The 16,406-nt window shown below is 33.3% G+C and overlaps 1 protein-coding gene across 1 annotated transcript in view; it reads left to right on the forward strand.

The window, feature by feature from the left end:
- The window catches only part of LOC111044929 (centrosomal and chromosomal factor), a 32,882-nt gene extending 16,736 nt beyond the window's left edge, over positions 1 to 16,146 (forward strand). The window contains exon 2 of the mRNA XM_022330197.2: positions 13,191 to 16,146. The gene's annotated coding sequence lies outside the window, so the exon portion shown is untranslated. The remainder of the gene's footprint in view (positions 1 to 13,190) is intronic.
- The last annotated feature ends 260 nt before the right edge of the window (positions 16,147 to 16,406 follow it).

Consider the following 16,406-nt stretch of genomic DNA (forward strand, 5'->3'; position numbering starts at 1 on the left):
TTATCAAATTTATTCCATACCTTGGCACTTATCAGTAGATCAACTCTAAAAACCGATCGATTTTATTTTAAAGTCGACATTAAGAACAAGGTTCGAGCATGTTGGAAGTGGTATGGCCTTCACTGAACAACATAATAAATACTTCAAATGTTAACTTGACAATGTCAAATTGAAATAACCATTCGACAAGTCAAATTTGAGATAGATAGGTGTATTTATTTATGACAATTATTTACTCTCATAACCCAATTGAAAACATATCCGTGTATTGAGTGAAATGAAACAAGAAACATTCGTAATTAATTCTGTACCAATAAAAACCTGAAGTTGTTTTGTGATCAACTTGTCAACTTTTAGTTTGATGGATCGAATTGTCAGTTGATTTCTTGAGGCAAGTGTTAGCGAACTTTACTACTTGACATTATAAGGATTACGTGAAGTTTGTTTTAAATTCATTCCAATTTTTTATCACATTCATCTGTTTGATGCGTGATCATTTATTCATTCTACGTGAAAAGTAGTCAGTGAAAGGGCTGAACAACAATAATTAATTGCGCTAATTGATTACGTAACTGAAGTGGGCAACAACCAACAGTATTATTCAACACTGATAAAGTAGCTAAATCTAATACAACATGAGAAGAATGATAAGTAATAAATGGATTGAAGAATTTTAATTTGAAATTTATTATCAGCAAAGGCGATATAATACTCTCAAGTTTCTATTTTTTTTAGTTAGTTCCTATTTCTCTGCAAAATCCCTAATCATAACTATATTCTCGTTGAATCTATATTCTACTTTCTATTTCTCTGTGTTACCATCTACAAAATCCCTAATCATATATTCTTGTTTCAATTTATTTATCTATGCTACCATCTACAAAATCCCTAATCATATATTCTCGTACAATGACATATTCTTGTATCAATTTATTTATCTATGTTACCATCTACAAAATCCCCAATCATATATTCTTGTTTCAATTTATTTATCTATGTTACCATCTACAAAATACCTAATCATATATTCTTGTAGAATCATATATTCTTGTTTCAATTTATTTATCTATGTTACCATCTACAAAATACCTAATCATATATTCTTGTTTCAATTTATTTATCTATGTTACCATCTACAAAATCCCTAATCATATATTCTTGTTTCAATTATTTATCTATGTTACCATCTACAAAATCCCTGATCATATATTCTCGTAGAATCATCTATTCTTGTTTCAATTTATTTATCTATGTTACCATCTACAAAATCCCTAATCATAATATTCTCGTAGAATCATGAATCTTTGTTTCTATTTATCTATGTTATTAGCTACAATTTAATCGCTAATGATATACTCTCGTAGCAACATTACTTATATAAGTAAATAACAAACACAGACAAAGCTATTTTATTGAAACTAGTAGTCCTGTGAACAGTAGACCTCACGCAGTATTCTCATCCACAAGTACCTGATTGAAACTATAGACCTTATGGAAATACAGCAATAGACTGGCTTCTCCACACATCTGTGTAATCACTTGTCAGCTGATTTATGATGAATAATTCTATAGTCTGATTTTTACTCTAATATTGGCGTATGAAGGAGGCTCCTTTTTCCTTTTATATTATCCTTGAAATGCAAAATTTCCATAACCTTGTATATTATTATTCGTCGACGCGCAATTAAAAAAGGAACATACCTGTCAAATTTCTTAAAAATCTATTACCGCGTTTCGCCGTAATGCGCAACATATAAACATTTAAACATTAAGAGAAATGCCAAACCGTCGACTTGAATCTTAGACCTCACTTCGCTCGGTCAATAAATTCAATACTTATGTCGTATTCATTGTAATTTGAAAAGATTTCGTTGTTTTCGTAATTCACTGTCTTTACCACTACATTACTATTTTCGTAAATACTGTATTATAATATTCGTAAATAGCAATATCCATATTAAAATATACAAAATATAATGCCATTCATAAGATTAAATAATTAAATTTGATTGAATATCACAATACTGTATTCGAGTGAGACGTAGAATCTTAATTTTTTCAATCTTTGTTAAATATAAATAATTTTTAATATTCGTAATCTTATCGAATCTTTGTAGAATCTAAATCATTGATCTAAATCTGTGAAGAGCCATCGAGTTGCACAGTGGTAAAGATAAAGTTCTATAATGTAATCAGAAAATTTGAATGATAAACTCACTCGGAAACGAAAAGATCTAATCAAGTTTAGAATGAGTTTCGAATTTTAATGCCGTCGAATTATTTCCTATTAGTATTCAGTAGATGATGCATGGATAGGATTTCCCTTCACTAATAACTAATAACGTAATTTATTGCCAGAAACCAGATGTGAATACAAGGATAGTATATAACATAGTACTATATAAACATACTATTCTACATGTGAATCATCCGTTGAGCCCCACCACGACCTTGGTGTTTGGTAGACCGGTATTGAGGAAGAAGGATGAAAATTGAATGGAGAAGGAAGGCGGAGAGAAAGAATAATGAGAAATAAAACAGCAGGACAAGGAAGTGGCCCGGAGCGTTTTCAGGAATAAGAATCGGACCCGTGTTATTTTTACCGTTCCCATTGGAGTGGAACTTTATTATTTTTATAGCCCTATCTTGCACTCTCATTCTCTCGATCACTCCTCATCTATTTGCTTTCCTTTTCCCCTATATTTCCCTCCTCTTCCCCTCCTGCTTCGTCATCATCAACCACCACGGCGCCATCTGGTTTTTCTCTCTCTTTTGCTTTTTGTTTGCCTTCTGAACCGCTGTGTTATTGATGGCGCTTTTTTCTCTCCAAATGCACCCTCCTTCTCCATCTCACACCTTACACTCTCCCTTTCAGCTTTGTCCATATCTCGCAAATCGTTTAGAACGAATCGCTGTTCTGGTCGAACGAGCAGCCTTTCGATTTTTGGGACTTTGTTCTCCCCCTGCCCACCATTTATATCGTGGAGCTTCCTAAATTTATTGCAACCCCAAGATTGGCAACCAAATTTGGTTCTTGAAATTATTTTAAACATGTTCAGTTTATTGCGGATGATGTTCACATGAGTTTGTTGAAATGTATTACGCATTTTTCAAGGACTAAATATAAATAAGCATACTATACCATTACGCATACCATTTATATCGTGAAGCTTCCCAAATTTATTGCAACCCCAAGATTGGCAACCAAATTTGGTTCTTGAAATTATTTTAAACATGTTCAGTTTATTGCGGATGATTCCCACATGAGTCCTTTTTGCTTGTATGGTAATCGGATGAGATGGTGATTTTAGATGATCGAAATGTTTCACGCATTTTGCAAGGACTAAATACGCATGCCCTATATTGTTCATTCATTCATTGAAATATATTGTTTCTTATACATTATTATTTATTAATCTATGACGCATACTTGCAACGAAGTATCAACTGTTATGTTAAACAATAACATAACAATAATAACAAACAATAACAATAATAAACAATCATTATTCTATTATAATGTATAGGTTTCCTCTGGTGAAAAAACTCTTTATCCAACATCAAGAATGAAACAAGCTGCTGACATCCAACTGATACAAAATGCAATTGGTTTGAAATTCAGATAATTTATTGTCAAAGTGTATTCTTTGAAGTTTTATACTTGAATTATCTTCCTTGATGACTGTCATGAATTTGATTTGAAATTTAGATAACTTATTGTCAAAGTGTAGTGGTCTTTGAAGTTTGATCCTTGAATTATCTTCATTAATGATTGATGAACTGTTAATAAATTAAAGGCACTGAACTTTGCTAGTGGAATATTGTTTGAGTAATTTATCAGGGATAAGCATAATTATTGTTATTGAACTAATCATTGATAAATTGTTGATTGATGAAAGCAGGGCACAAGAGGCACGGGACTTTGATTGATAAGTTCACATCAACTGATCAATCAAATTTATAATGAATGGGCTACATAGAATCATACAATCATTAAATGTTTGAAGAATTTGATAAGGAATTACTGTACTTATTGAGCCTTATATAAGAGCCTTCTACTGTAGAACTATATCAGAATAATTGTGTATTCAAATGAATTGGTCTCCTTTCAAAATCGTCTCCTACTGTAGAACTATATCAGAATAATTGTGTATACAAATGAATGGGTTTAATGATGGATATATCCACCAATAATAACAGCCCAAGGGCTGAATTGGCAAAACTGTTTCAAGTAACCGACGGTATCAGGTCAATCATACTGTAGTGCAATATTTGCAACATTACATCTAGTTTGTGCAGAATCATTTCAGTAGCAGTATCATTCCTTGTTTATTGTCTTAGTGACTTGAACATCGGCATCAAGGATATGAATGACAATCAGGGTCAAATTGATAAGATATCTTAACAGGCTATAGGCTATATATTTATTCTTTCCAAAACTTGAGAATGGAACTATATCAGAATAATTGTGTATTCAAATGAATGGGTATACTGATGGATATTATCCATCAATAACAGCTCAAGGCAGAATTGGCAAAAACTATTTCTCATCAATTCTAAAGACTGGAATATGAGGAAAATGAGATATTTTATTATTAGGATCTCAATAATCTTATTTGACCGAGCGAAGTGAGGTCTAAGATTCAAGTCGACGGTTTGGCATTTCTCTCAATGTTTAAATGTTTAAATGTGAGCATTTACGGCGAAACGCGGTAATAGATTTTCATTAAATTTGACAGGTATGTTCCTTTTTTGATTGCGCGTTGACGTATAACAAGGGTTTTGGAAATTTTGCATTTCAAGGATAATATAAAAGGAAAAATCTGGTGTGGCGCACTCACACAACTTTCCTTGCCGTTATGAAAATTGATCACCTGAGTGTTCCCGCGCATCTCAAGTCTACTATTCAAAGATTTGAGCCAGCTGGTGACAGGGCAATAACGCTGGAGACACACATGAGGTGCTTATACTCTTCATAGTGAATGTTTTAATAGAATCAACAATAATTTGCAATTGATTAATCACATTTTCTCGAATTTAAAGATTATTTTCAATTTTAGTTGAAATTGTTACTGAACATTAATTGTAGAGATTTTCATGCTCAATCTACTTCACTTGAAGCCTGATAATTGGGAATCTATCTGCATTGATGGGGCGGAGCACCTGAAATTTTTACAGATATGAGACTTGTGGCAGTTGATAGAGCTTATCGATGGCTATTTTGGGTATGAATTTGATCAAAATTGTTGGAGCCGTTTCCGAGAAAATCACGAAAAACCCTGTTTTTGACAACATTTTCGCCATTTTAGGCGCCATCTTGAATTGCATTTGATCGAAATTGTTCGTGTCGGATCCTTATAGTGAAAGGACCTTAGTTCCAAATTTCAAGTCATTCGTTAATGGGGAGATGAGATATTGTGTACACAGACGCACATACACTCATACAAACACACACACACACCACACACACACACACACACACACACACACACACACAACACACGCACATACAGACCAATACCCAAAAACCACTTTTTTGGACTCAGAGGACCTTGAACGTATAGTAATTTAAAAATTGGGGTACCTTAATTTTTTTCGGAAAGCAATACTTTCCTTACCTATGGTAATAGGGCAAGGAAAGTAAAAATCTGGTGTGGTACACTCACACAACTTTCCTTGCTCATATTCGAAACTACGATCAGACTTTTGTATATGTGTATATATAATTGTTTTCAGAGTACTTTTTCCTCTGTGCAAATTGTGAAATTCAATGATTTTTTTTAGTCGTCATTTTTTTAAAGTCGTCAAAACAGCTGTTCTACAGATGAAATATCTCGACTATGTGTTCTTTTTATGAACTGCTCTACCTACCTACCTCATGCACGAGAAGGAGGTTACAAAGTCCTTTCTCAAGGATGGTGGACCCCCCATTAGTTTCCCAGAAAGGAGACTCATGCCAGTTAATAGAGCTGATAAATAACTATACAGAGTATAAATTTGAAAAAAATCGGTCAAGTTATTTTGAAAAAATCGTGAAAAACATGGTTTTTTAGTAATTATCCGCCATTTTTCTCAAGAATATTACGGAGCTCCTGCAATTTTCCAAGGAAAAAAACTCATGTCATTTGATAGGACTTATGAATAGCTACCCATGGCTTGAATTGAAGTAAATCGTTAGAGCAGTTTTCGAGAAAACGGTGAAAAACATGGATTTTTAGTCATTATCCGCCATTTTTCTCAAGAATATTACGGAGCTCCTGAAATTTTCCCAGAAATGAAACTTATGCCAGTTGATAGGGCTTAAAAATAGCTATCCATGGTATAAATTTGAAGAAAATCGTTGGAGCCGTTTTCGAGAAAACCGTGAAAAACGTGGTTATTTAGTCATTTTCCGCCATTTTTCTCAAGAATATTACGGAGCTCCTGAAATTTTCCCAGAAATGAGACTTATGCTAGTTGATAGGGCTTATAAATAGCTATCCATGATATGAATTTAAAGAAAATCGTTAGAGCCATTTTCGAGAAAAACGTGAAAAACATGTTTTTTTTAGTAATTATCCGCCATTTTTTCCGCCATCTTGAATTGAATTTTATTGAATTTCTTATTGTCGGGTCCTCATGGTATAGGGACCTTAAGTTTAAAATTTCAAGTCGATCGGTTAATTAGGAATGGAGTTATCGTGTTCACAGACATACACACACACACACATACACACACACAGACCAATACCCGAAAATCATGTTTTTGGACTCAGGGGACCTTGAAACGTATAGAAAACTTGAAATTGGGGTACCTTAATTTTTTTTGGAAAGCAATACTTTCCTTACCTATGGTAGTAGGGCAAGGAAAGTAAAAAGGGGCCTCCTCCATACGCCAATATTAGAGTAAAAATCAGACTATAGAATTATTCATCATAAATCAGCTGACAAGTGATTACACAGATATGTGGAGAAGCCAGTCTATTGCTGTATTAGTAACTTATAAGGTCTATAGTTTCAATCAAAGACATCAAAGAGGTATGCATCTTCAAGCTGGGTTTACACCAAAGTTATTAACAACAAAATGGTTATAACTTAATCCTCATAGATTCTATTAGATTGAACGGAAGTTGACAAACAAATATGTTCATCATGTGTATGATAAGTTATGTTTAATCTAATATAATCTAAAAGAATTGAAATATTAACATTTTTTTAATAAATTTGGTCTAATCGCAGCGTTAAGGTCTTTGGTTTCAATATTTTGTTTTGCAGTAATGGTATTATTATTATGCGTGCCCATCAGTATCAATATTCTCACATTTGAAAAAACTAATTTAATAGGTGAATAAAAATAAACAAATGGACTAAATAATGCTGGAGAAATTATAATTTTTTGATTCTAAAAAATTAATTTTCATCAGATAGAAAGATCATCACGGAACTGGATGAATTATATCATATGGAATACAAATTCAAACGTGAACTGAGTTTGTTAACATTTAAAACAGTTGACATCTGGTACTTGTGGATGAGAATACTGCGTGAGGTCTACTGTTCACAGAACTACTAGTATAGTTGGGATGAATAGGATCCTATTATAGCACAGATTCAAACCTAGACTGTGATTGTAGACTGTAAACCTAGATAAAGTTTTCAGGCAAGCAAACCTAGTCCCATTCAAGATCTAGGCACATAATTTTCTAAGCTATTATTGTTGCAAAGTCCACTCCTGTTTCCAATTAGCTCACAAAATAATACTGGTATGGGCTGTTTCATTAGTTTTATAGGTCGTAATTCAGAGAGCTGTCTCATGTGGCAAAATGTGAGCCTTCCTGCCTATAAGATCGATTAGAGTTAATTGTGAAGAGCACGAGGTGCCTGCAACTCGCAACGCTCGCTTTCAAAAATTAATGACCGGTAAAGCAGTGCTTTTGCTGTCCGTGCCATTCCTGACTCGAAATTTATGTGCCTTTTAAAATCCATAAATTCCACCTTCGACCAAACAGTTTCACGTCCACTACGAGCAATTCGTCTCGTAGAATGGAATCTTTGTAGCTTCAAGCTGCAGGAAGAAACCTTCACCAACAGAAAAGAGAACCTTTCAGTGCTTTATCTATTTTCATCCACTCACCTGTTTATTTTCCAAGTGCCACGCACTCGCGAAACATGTCGAAAAATACTGGCCATCATCCAAAAAAATCGAACCTTCAACCAGTAATGGGTCTCTTGACAAATGATTGCCGTCTGTCTGTATTTTCAGCTTACGACACATGTTTCAAAGACAATAAAGACGTTTCGCAGGTATCGATTGCTATTTCTGCTTCGGGAATGACTTCTCAATGCCAGAAATACTTAAATTCCTTGAACCCGAAAATTTTATCTATGATGCCTGAGAATCATGAGGTCGGGTTACTCAAAGACGAACCTTTTACATCTTTCGAATTTTGGTGCTAACATCAGACCGTATTATTTTCCTATAGGAAATATTACTTGAAGGCATTGAATTCAACATGACAAGGGTCGTATTCATCATCTTAGTTCAAACTGATAAGCTGTTGATTTAAGGCTTGAAATAAAACTTTCTACTCGTGATATTTCGTGATATTTATATATCATCAAGCTATCAAAATGAAAAAGTTTTCTCAGGAAAACATTTTTTCTTGATCATTACTTTTTGAGATATGAGCGCCTAAAGTTTAAATTCTTGGGACAGAACATTTCAAATTTGGTAAGAGATAAATCCATGAGATTCAGAGGATATACTCTTCATGGTATTGTTGATCTGGTAAAACAAAAATTTTCTGAAAATATAAATTTTTCAGATAGTTATTCAATTTACTAAAAATATCTTATCGTTAAAAATAACTTTTTCAAAAATTGATATTCTAAGAAAATTTTTGTTTTACCAGAATCTATCCTCTGAATCTCATGGATTCATCTCTTACCGAATTCGAAATGCTCTGTCCCAAAAATTTAAACTTCAAGCGCTCATATCTCAGAAAGTCATGATCAGAAAAAAATGTTTTCCTGAGAAAACTTTTTCATTTTGATACATTTCATTTATATACATATCGAAAAACTTTGAAAAATATCACGAGTAGGAAGTTTATTTTTAGCCTTTGCACAGCCTTAAACTTTTAGATCTGGATATTACATATATGATATAAATATAAATGTGATCAATGTATTCTAGGTACATTAAATGTGACTATATTTTCATGTACTGTAATCTGAAGCCACATTTACATTTTTCTGATCTTTTAAGAAAATGTTTGTCTTCAATAAAATTTATCGATTCTTTCTGTAGAATACAAGTTAAATGACGCTGTACTTTTCAAGAAATTTCTACGAATTGCCAAAATTTGTTGAAATTTCAGTTGACAATTCTGATGTGAACGTGGTTTCAGATTATCGTTAAACTCAGGTGGTACAAATCGCCCTAGAAGAAGTGTTGTTCAATTTCCATTACAATTATCTATGTGAATTTGTTTGAAAACTTCAATTAAATACGCTGCTATCAAGCTAAGCATTGAACTCCACCTGCTTATTATATAGAGTTCGATATATACATTTCGATTCACTCTATGTGTACATTTCAGTCTTTATTATTCATTTCTGAAATCAAAGGTTGTAATAGATAATTCTCCGCTGAAAAAAGTCAAGGTGTTTCTATGAATCATTGATTAAGATACTGTTTTTCATCTGATTTTTCAAAGTGTAGGTCTCTACCTCCAATATTATTCTTATATGATTCTCAGAACCAGGCCTGTAGTGAACATATTGCATTTACATTATTTGTAACTTCAACGAGAAACTTCGAAACAGTTTTTCCGGTTGAAAACGCTCAATTGCCAACCTTTTTTATCTTCAACTACATTGTATAGGTCTCTATCTCCAATATTATCCTTATATTATGATTCTCAGAACCAGGCTTGTAGTGAACATATTGCATTTACATACAGTATTGTAACTTCAACAAGAGACTTGGAAACAGTTTTTCCGGTTGAAAACGCTCAATTGCCAACCTTTTATATATTCAACTACATTATCCTATGAATAACTAGTAGAATATTTGATTCAGAAGACAAAATTGAACTGGAAAATGTCCATAAAACAGTGATATATTATAAGGGAATTTAGAGTTGGAATAGATACCTACATTATCTTATGAATAAGTAATATAATATTTAATTCAGAAGACCAAATAAAATTGAAAGATGTCCATAACACATTGATATATTGTAAGGGAATTTAGTGTTGGAATAGATACATTATCTTATGAAGAAGTAGTATTAGAATATTCAATTTACAAGACCAAATAAAACTGAAAGATGTCCATAATACATTGATTTATTATGAGGAAATTTAGAGTTGTACTTGGAATAGATAATTCTCACATTTTCTTTGAAATATCAGACACACGTGTAATATGATAAGGCCTCTAATAAATATAAATTTATCTCAATTTCCATCTGCGGTGATTGAAGGTCACAATAATTCATCAGCTATGATCTATGCCGGTGACTATCAAGGATGCATAAATACTCGGTTGAGATATAGTAGATTCATTGCTCGTATATGAAACAAACATGCATCTTCTACCTGTCACCGTGATACGTTGTTTTCCATTTTGGTTTGCACTGAGATTTTCATTTAATTAAGGCGTATAGTAAATCAAGAAGTCACGTCCTCCATATTTAGCTATTCATAACCGTTCACATTACCATTTCGTGTCATCCTATCCTCTACCTGCGTCATAATTGAAGATAATTTTAAATTATACAGCATTCATCCACCATGATGAATATAATTTTTCGCCTTTGGATGAGCGTTACTCACAGCTTGTCTAATCAATTCCAATTTTCATTTCATGACTAAATAACCGTCATAATTAGTGAGAGTGAATTTGTAATCGAAATTGTGAATGTACCTGTATTTTGTTAATACAGCATAAATGAGAGTGATGAATTTTAGGTTGCTGTGGTAAAAACACTCGTGTTATGCACGAAGTATGGTTGAAAGTCCACAAATTATATTCAAACTGAAATCCAGTCCTCCAATTAAAATGATAAAATCCTCTAGCAATCGTGAAATTTCGCTCAAAAATCAATCACGCTCAGTATTATCATAGAGAAACAATAGCATAAGTAGATATCCCATGGTATAGGACGTTTATGTCGCAACTTTTACTGTTATCTCGAGCTGATAGTCCAAGTAGTTCTTTCCTGTGAATCTCATTATATCAAGTTTTAAAATAGATCCTTGCGGAGCACGGGTTACCTGCTAGTCAATCATGTAACGTTGAAGTTTTGGAATTACCACAGAGAAACAATAGCGTAAGTAGATATCCCATGGTATAGGACGTTTATGTCGCAGCTTTTACTGTTATCTCAAGCTGATAGTCCAAGTAGTTCTTCCCTGTGAAGCTTCATGACGTTGGTAGTCTCTCATATTGTGCCGTTCATACACTCTTACCCGGTCAAAATAGTAAAAATCGACAATAATCGGCTTGAGATAACAGTAAAAGTTGCGACATAAACGTCCTATACCATGGGATATCTACTTACGCTATTGTTTCTCTATTGTATTATTCAAAGTTCAGGCTACAGATTAGTTTTTATTTTTAATTTATCTGCTTCTCCTCATGCTATTATTTTTTTGAGGGTTCACATCTTCTATTGTGTCATTCTTTGAAGTTAGAACAATAACATCCCCCGTTATCTCCTCCCATCAGCCTCTATATTCTTCAACATCATGAAATGAAGGAAATAATATTGTTATGTATAATGTATAACTCTTTCTTGAGTCATGACATCAATAAATCAAATTTTATAATGATGATTAGATTTTTCTTTATAAATGCAACTATTTATAAACTGAGCTATTACTTCATAAAGGTTACTTGAAGACTTTTATAATAATCAATTGGAAGTGGAGTGATGTAATTTTATTTATTTTAGCCAATATTCTTGTAGTGCCCACTTCACTCTGCATTTTTCAGTTTGCATGAATTCTCATTAGATTCCCATCACACTTCATCCAGGCTTTGGACTGGCTGAAAGTACTTGTACAATCAGGCTTGTTTAAAATCTTTTTTCTTTTCACTTTTTTCACATTTTTTCATCTTTTTTCATCTCATATTCAATACATTAATTAGACATATACATTATTTACACATATACATTAATATACATTATTTACACATGTATACATTAATGAATGTAAAAGTCCACCGCCAAAAACAAGGTACTGTAACCCCGACGATAAAGCAACGTACAGACCAACGAAAGTGCAGTGTAGTGAAACAAAGGTTCATTCGAAAATGTCAATCAAAAGTGGGGATTCAAAATTATTATGAAATGGGGTACATGGGTTACTATCGACGAAATTTGGGCTCAACGGGCTTTTCTTTCTTGAGTAGTTTTCATGTTGAAATTAATTTGTTATTTTATGACTGATATTGTTTGGTTGCCCCCAAATCAGATGAAGAATGTCAACAAAGTAACATGAAATTTGTTGTTTCTGTTGTTCGCTTTTAGTTGCCAATGTTTATTGAAGCTGTTTGTATTTTTCAATTATTTCAAACTGTAGTGTTATTCTATAGTATAAACCTATTAAATCAGGCATGGCAAGATTAATTGAAGTTTTCTTGACTCTAGCCCGTTCACCTGCATGAATTAGGTATAGACTCAGGTATTTTCTAGATGTGTCGGCCTATTTCTAAATTCTAAATTTTATTCAAAATTATCTTCTTTATCATCTTTTAAAAGGTCAGGCACAATATCCTTATGACTCGGCCTATTCACATTTCAACTCCTTTTCATGCTTCTATTATTTTTCAAACACCAGCACAGCTGTTGAAAGTTATATGTATTATAAATATATAGTATAAAAGCATTATGTACAATACATTTGTAAAACTGTGAACTATATTGTCCTCGTCATAGTCAACAATCCAGAGAAGGCAAACAATACTCCCCACAATAACAATACTTCACTATCACACCTCATGTCAGAGGCACTGAAATTGATCAGGTGCGACCTGAAAACTCTGACACCAGACCTGAGCCAGCCAGGTCACTCAATATTTTTATTATTATTATTATTATTCTATTCATTCAACATTTTAATGGCATTAAATTAATCCATTCATATTGTTGGTTGTTGTTAGTTGAAGTTAATAACATTTGAATTTTGATTTGTTGCAGATGTGCTAGACGAAATCCGCCTACTGGTGTCCGGCGTGCATCCTATCAACCAGCAGACGACTCGGACGGCCGCATACTGTCACCGCGGTGCCGCAGGTGTCACCGCGTCGACAGGGGTCACCACCGCCGCCTGCGGCCCGCAAGCGTCCTACCTGTGGTGTCCCGTGCTTCGCAAGCAGAGCCGCAAGTCACTCATCAAATCCTGGGATCACTCAGTCAAGTGTAGCACCGTGCAAACCTAACGAACGGGGGTCCCGTTTGAGCGACGTTCCTCCACCGACCTATTGTGAGGTCCACGTTATAATGGCAGTATTCGTGTTGCTATCCTTGTCTAGCATATGACAAAGCAGATAGCGCTATCCCTTTCCTACCTCCACAAAGTTGCCACTATTCATAAATACAATTAATCAACAAAAAAATCAATCTTCTCTTACAAAAACACATTGAAAAATATATTTCCTTGACGAATAAAACACAACTGATCATTTCAAACAAGATTTAACACTAAAATATTACATCAGATATACCTGTATCAGCTATCCTGTGTAGAATAAAACATGATTGATCATTTCAAACAAAAATGAACAGTTAATGTTTTTGAATTTTGTATAACAGTTTTTGTATTTTTTTAATAATTTATTTTATTTTTTTAATTAAACTTATTACAGTTTTTGTATAACAGAATTTTGTTTCTATAATAGTTTATATTACATTGGATATACCGGTATAAGTTATTCTCTATAGAATAAAACATCATTGATCATTATTTAACATTATTTAGCATTAGAAATACCGGTATAAGGTATTCTCTATAGAATAAAACATGATTGATCATTTCAAACAAAAATTAACAGTTTATATTACATTGGATATACCGGTATAAGTTATTCTCTATAGAATGAAACATAATTGATCATTATTTAACCATAATTTTAGTTTTAATTCTTCTAAATTCAAAATTTCCAGCTTATATATATTTTTGGACGATAACTTAACATTAACTTTTCACTGTAGAAACATAACCTATTTTTTGGACATGTTATTGAAAAATTTGGAATGGAATAGTTTTGAGCCAAACCTGTTGTTCCTTCTCAATCTCATATTTATATGATTTGTAATTGCTTCCACAAATAGATAAATAAATTTCAAGAATGAACAGTTTTTCAGATATACAAGTATTAGGTTGATTTTTTACATAAAAATGTGTTATGAAATATTTAAAGTTTTTTTAAAAAAGGGTACTTCAAGATTTTTATTAACAAGTATTATCTTTCCTCTATAGATATCAGAAAATTCGCAACAGGATAAACTATTTATCAGATATACCAGTATCAGCTATCCTTTTTAAAGAAGGAGGAGAATATTCTCTCTAATTAGAAGGCAGTGGCAATCGGCATCGCTGTTATCCTATCTTCCTCCACTGCCATTATAACGTGGACCTCACCATAGTGATATCCTGACCAATCAGCATCGCTTCAATGATAATTATCTTCAAACCTAATCTAGTTGATAATGATAAAGTGTCACCAAAGACTGCTTTGTTTAATTTAGTCATACACTATATATTGTACGCGTACCTTTCACTTCTATTCAACTGTACTGGGAAACGAGTCAAAGACTGTCCTTAGATATGTAATGAAGACAACAATAATAATCGTATAAATATGTACATAGTTAACGATCGAAAATATAAAAAAAATGTCTACTAGTTGTAGAGTGATTCGGATTATAAGGCGTCATGAAAAGGAATTGTAATAAATAAATAATGTTTGAGCAAGAAGAAGAATACAAATGAGAATAACTAGACTACTATTGTAAAGGTGCGTACAGACTTATGCGCCACGAACACGCGTTTTCACTTTTCATCAGCTAATTTTATGCTCATTAGGGGTAATCACAATGTTGTTTTAGCCAGCTAAAGTGCTATTTGATAACTCTGGATTGTGAACGCCCCATCTAAACCCATCTGCTATTAGCTAACTGCAGTAACGATCCAAGCGGATAATTTGTGTAACTTAAAGTTAGTTTGAAAAAGTAAGATTATAAACATTTGGCTGCCGTTTTAACAGAGATAGCTAGAGTTAGCTAACTCATAGCGGACTCAAACCTGCGCTAGCTAAAACCTGAGTTAGCTAACTTATAGCAGACTCAAACCTGCGCTATCTGCTACCTCGATCGTCTGTTAATTTTTTTTTTTAACCTGAGTTAGCTAACTTATAGCGGACTCAAACCTGCGCTATCTGCTACCTCGATCGTCTGTTAATTTTTTTCTAACGTACCACTATAGCATTGAGTTAACACAGACTTAGCAAATAGCTGGAGTTAGCGAATAGCTCGACTTAGCCAGCTAACTCCAACATTGTGAATACCCCTATTATAGCTGTATTTGTACAGAAACAGTAAGATCACAGTCCGATTTGTATTTATACAGATATATACTTGTATCTGTATTATCTATATGTATTTGTACAGAAAGAGTAAGATACATCATAATGAGTAATTCCTGCACCAGGGTATTTCCTTTTTAGCATCAGCTGATGAAACTTGGAATCCGCGTGTTCCTGGCGCATGAGTCTGTACACACCTTAGAATGGATGATTTGGCATCCATGATCTCGGGTATAATAATTGACTGTGTATTTCTAATTTATGGCTCTGTGTTGACTATACTAATTGTACGACACCACTTGTAATCGTAATCAACGTCTAAGTCATCCATTAATTAGATTTGAAAATGTGATCCTACATTGTACGATATGAAGAGAAAAAATTAGTGAGGGCTTCACTTTACGGAGGTATTTCATAACCGAGGGTTATTTGAGGGTATTCCCTGATAGCCCCTCGTAGTAGATATGAATTGTATGTTCTGGGACAGTGCGCTAGACTTCTCCAGTGCGCCAGCCTAGTAATTGAGGTGGCAATTTGAAATTAAATGATCCCTAAATATATAAAGAAAATAAAAATCTCAGTACCCTTTTTTAAAAATATTTATATAAATAAGGGTACTGAGATTTTTATTTTCTTTATATATTTATTAACAAGTAGCCCTATACAGGAAAGAGATAAATGATCCCTCTTTTCCTAGCTGAAGTACATTATTAAAACCGTTGAGTCATCTTGTTTGGTGGCTTCCTGAGTTGAAACACCATCGCGGCTGCGATAATTTATTGCTGGGAAACAATGTTTCTAATAATGGCAAATAGTTGTCAACATGTAT

Source organism: Nilaparvata lugens, chromosome 4 (assembly GCF_014356525.2).
Source record: "Nilaparvata lugens isolate BPH chromosome 4, ASM1435652v1, whole genome shotgun sequence".
Classification (NCBI taxonomy): Eukaryota; Metazoa; Arthropoda; class Insecta; order Hemiptera; family Delphacidae; genus Nilaparvata; species Nilaparvata lugens.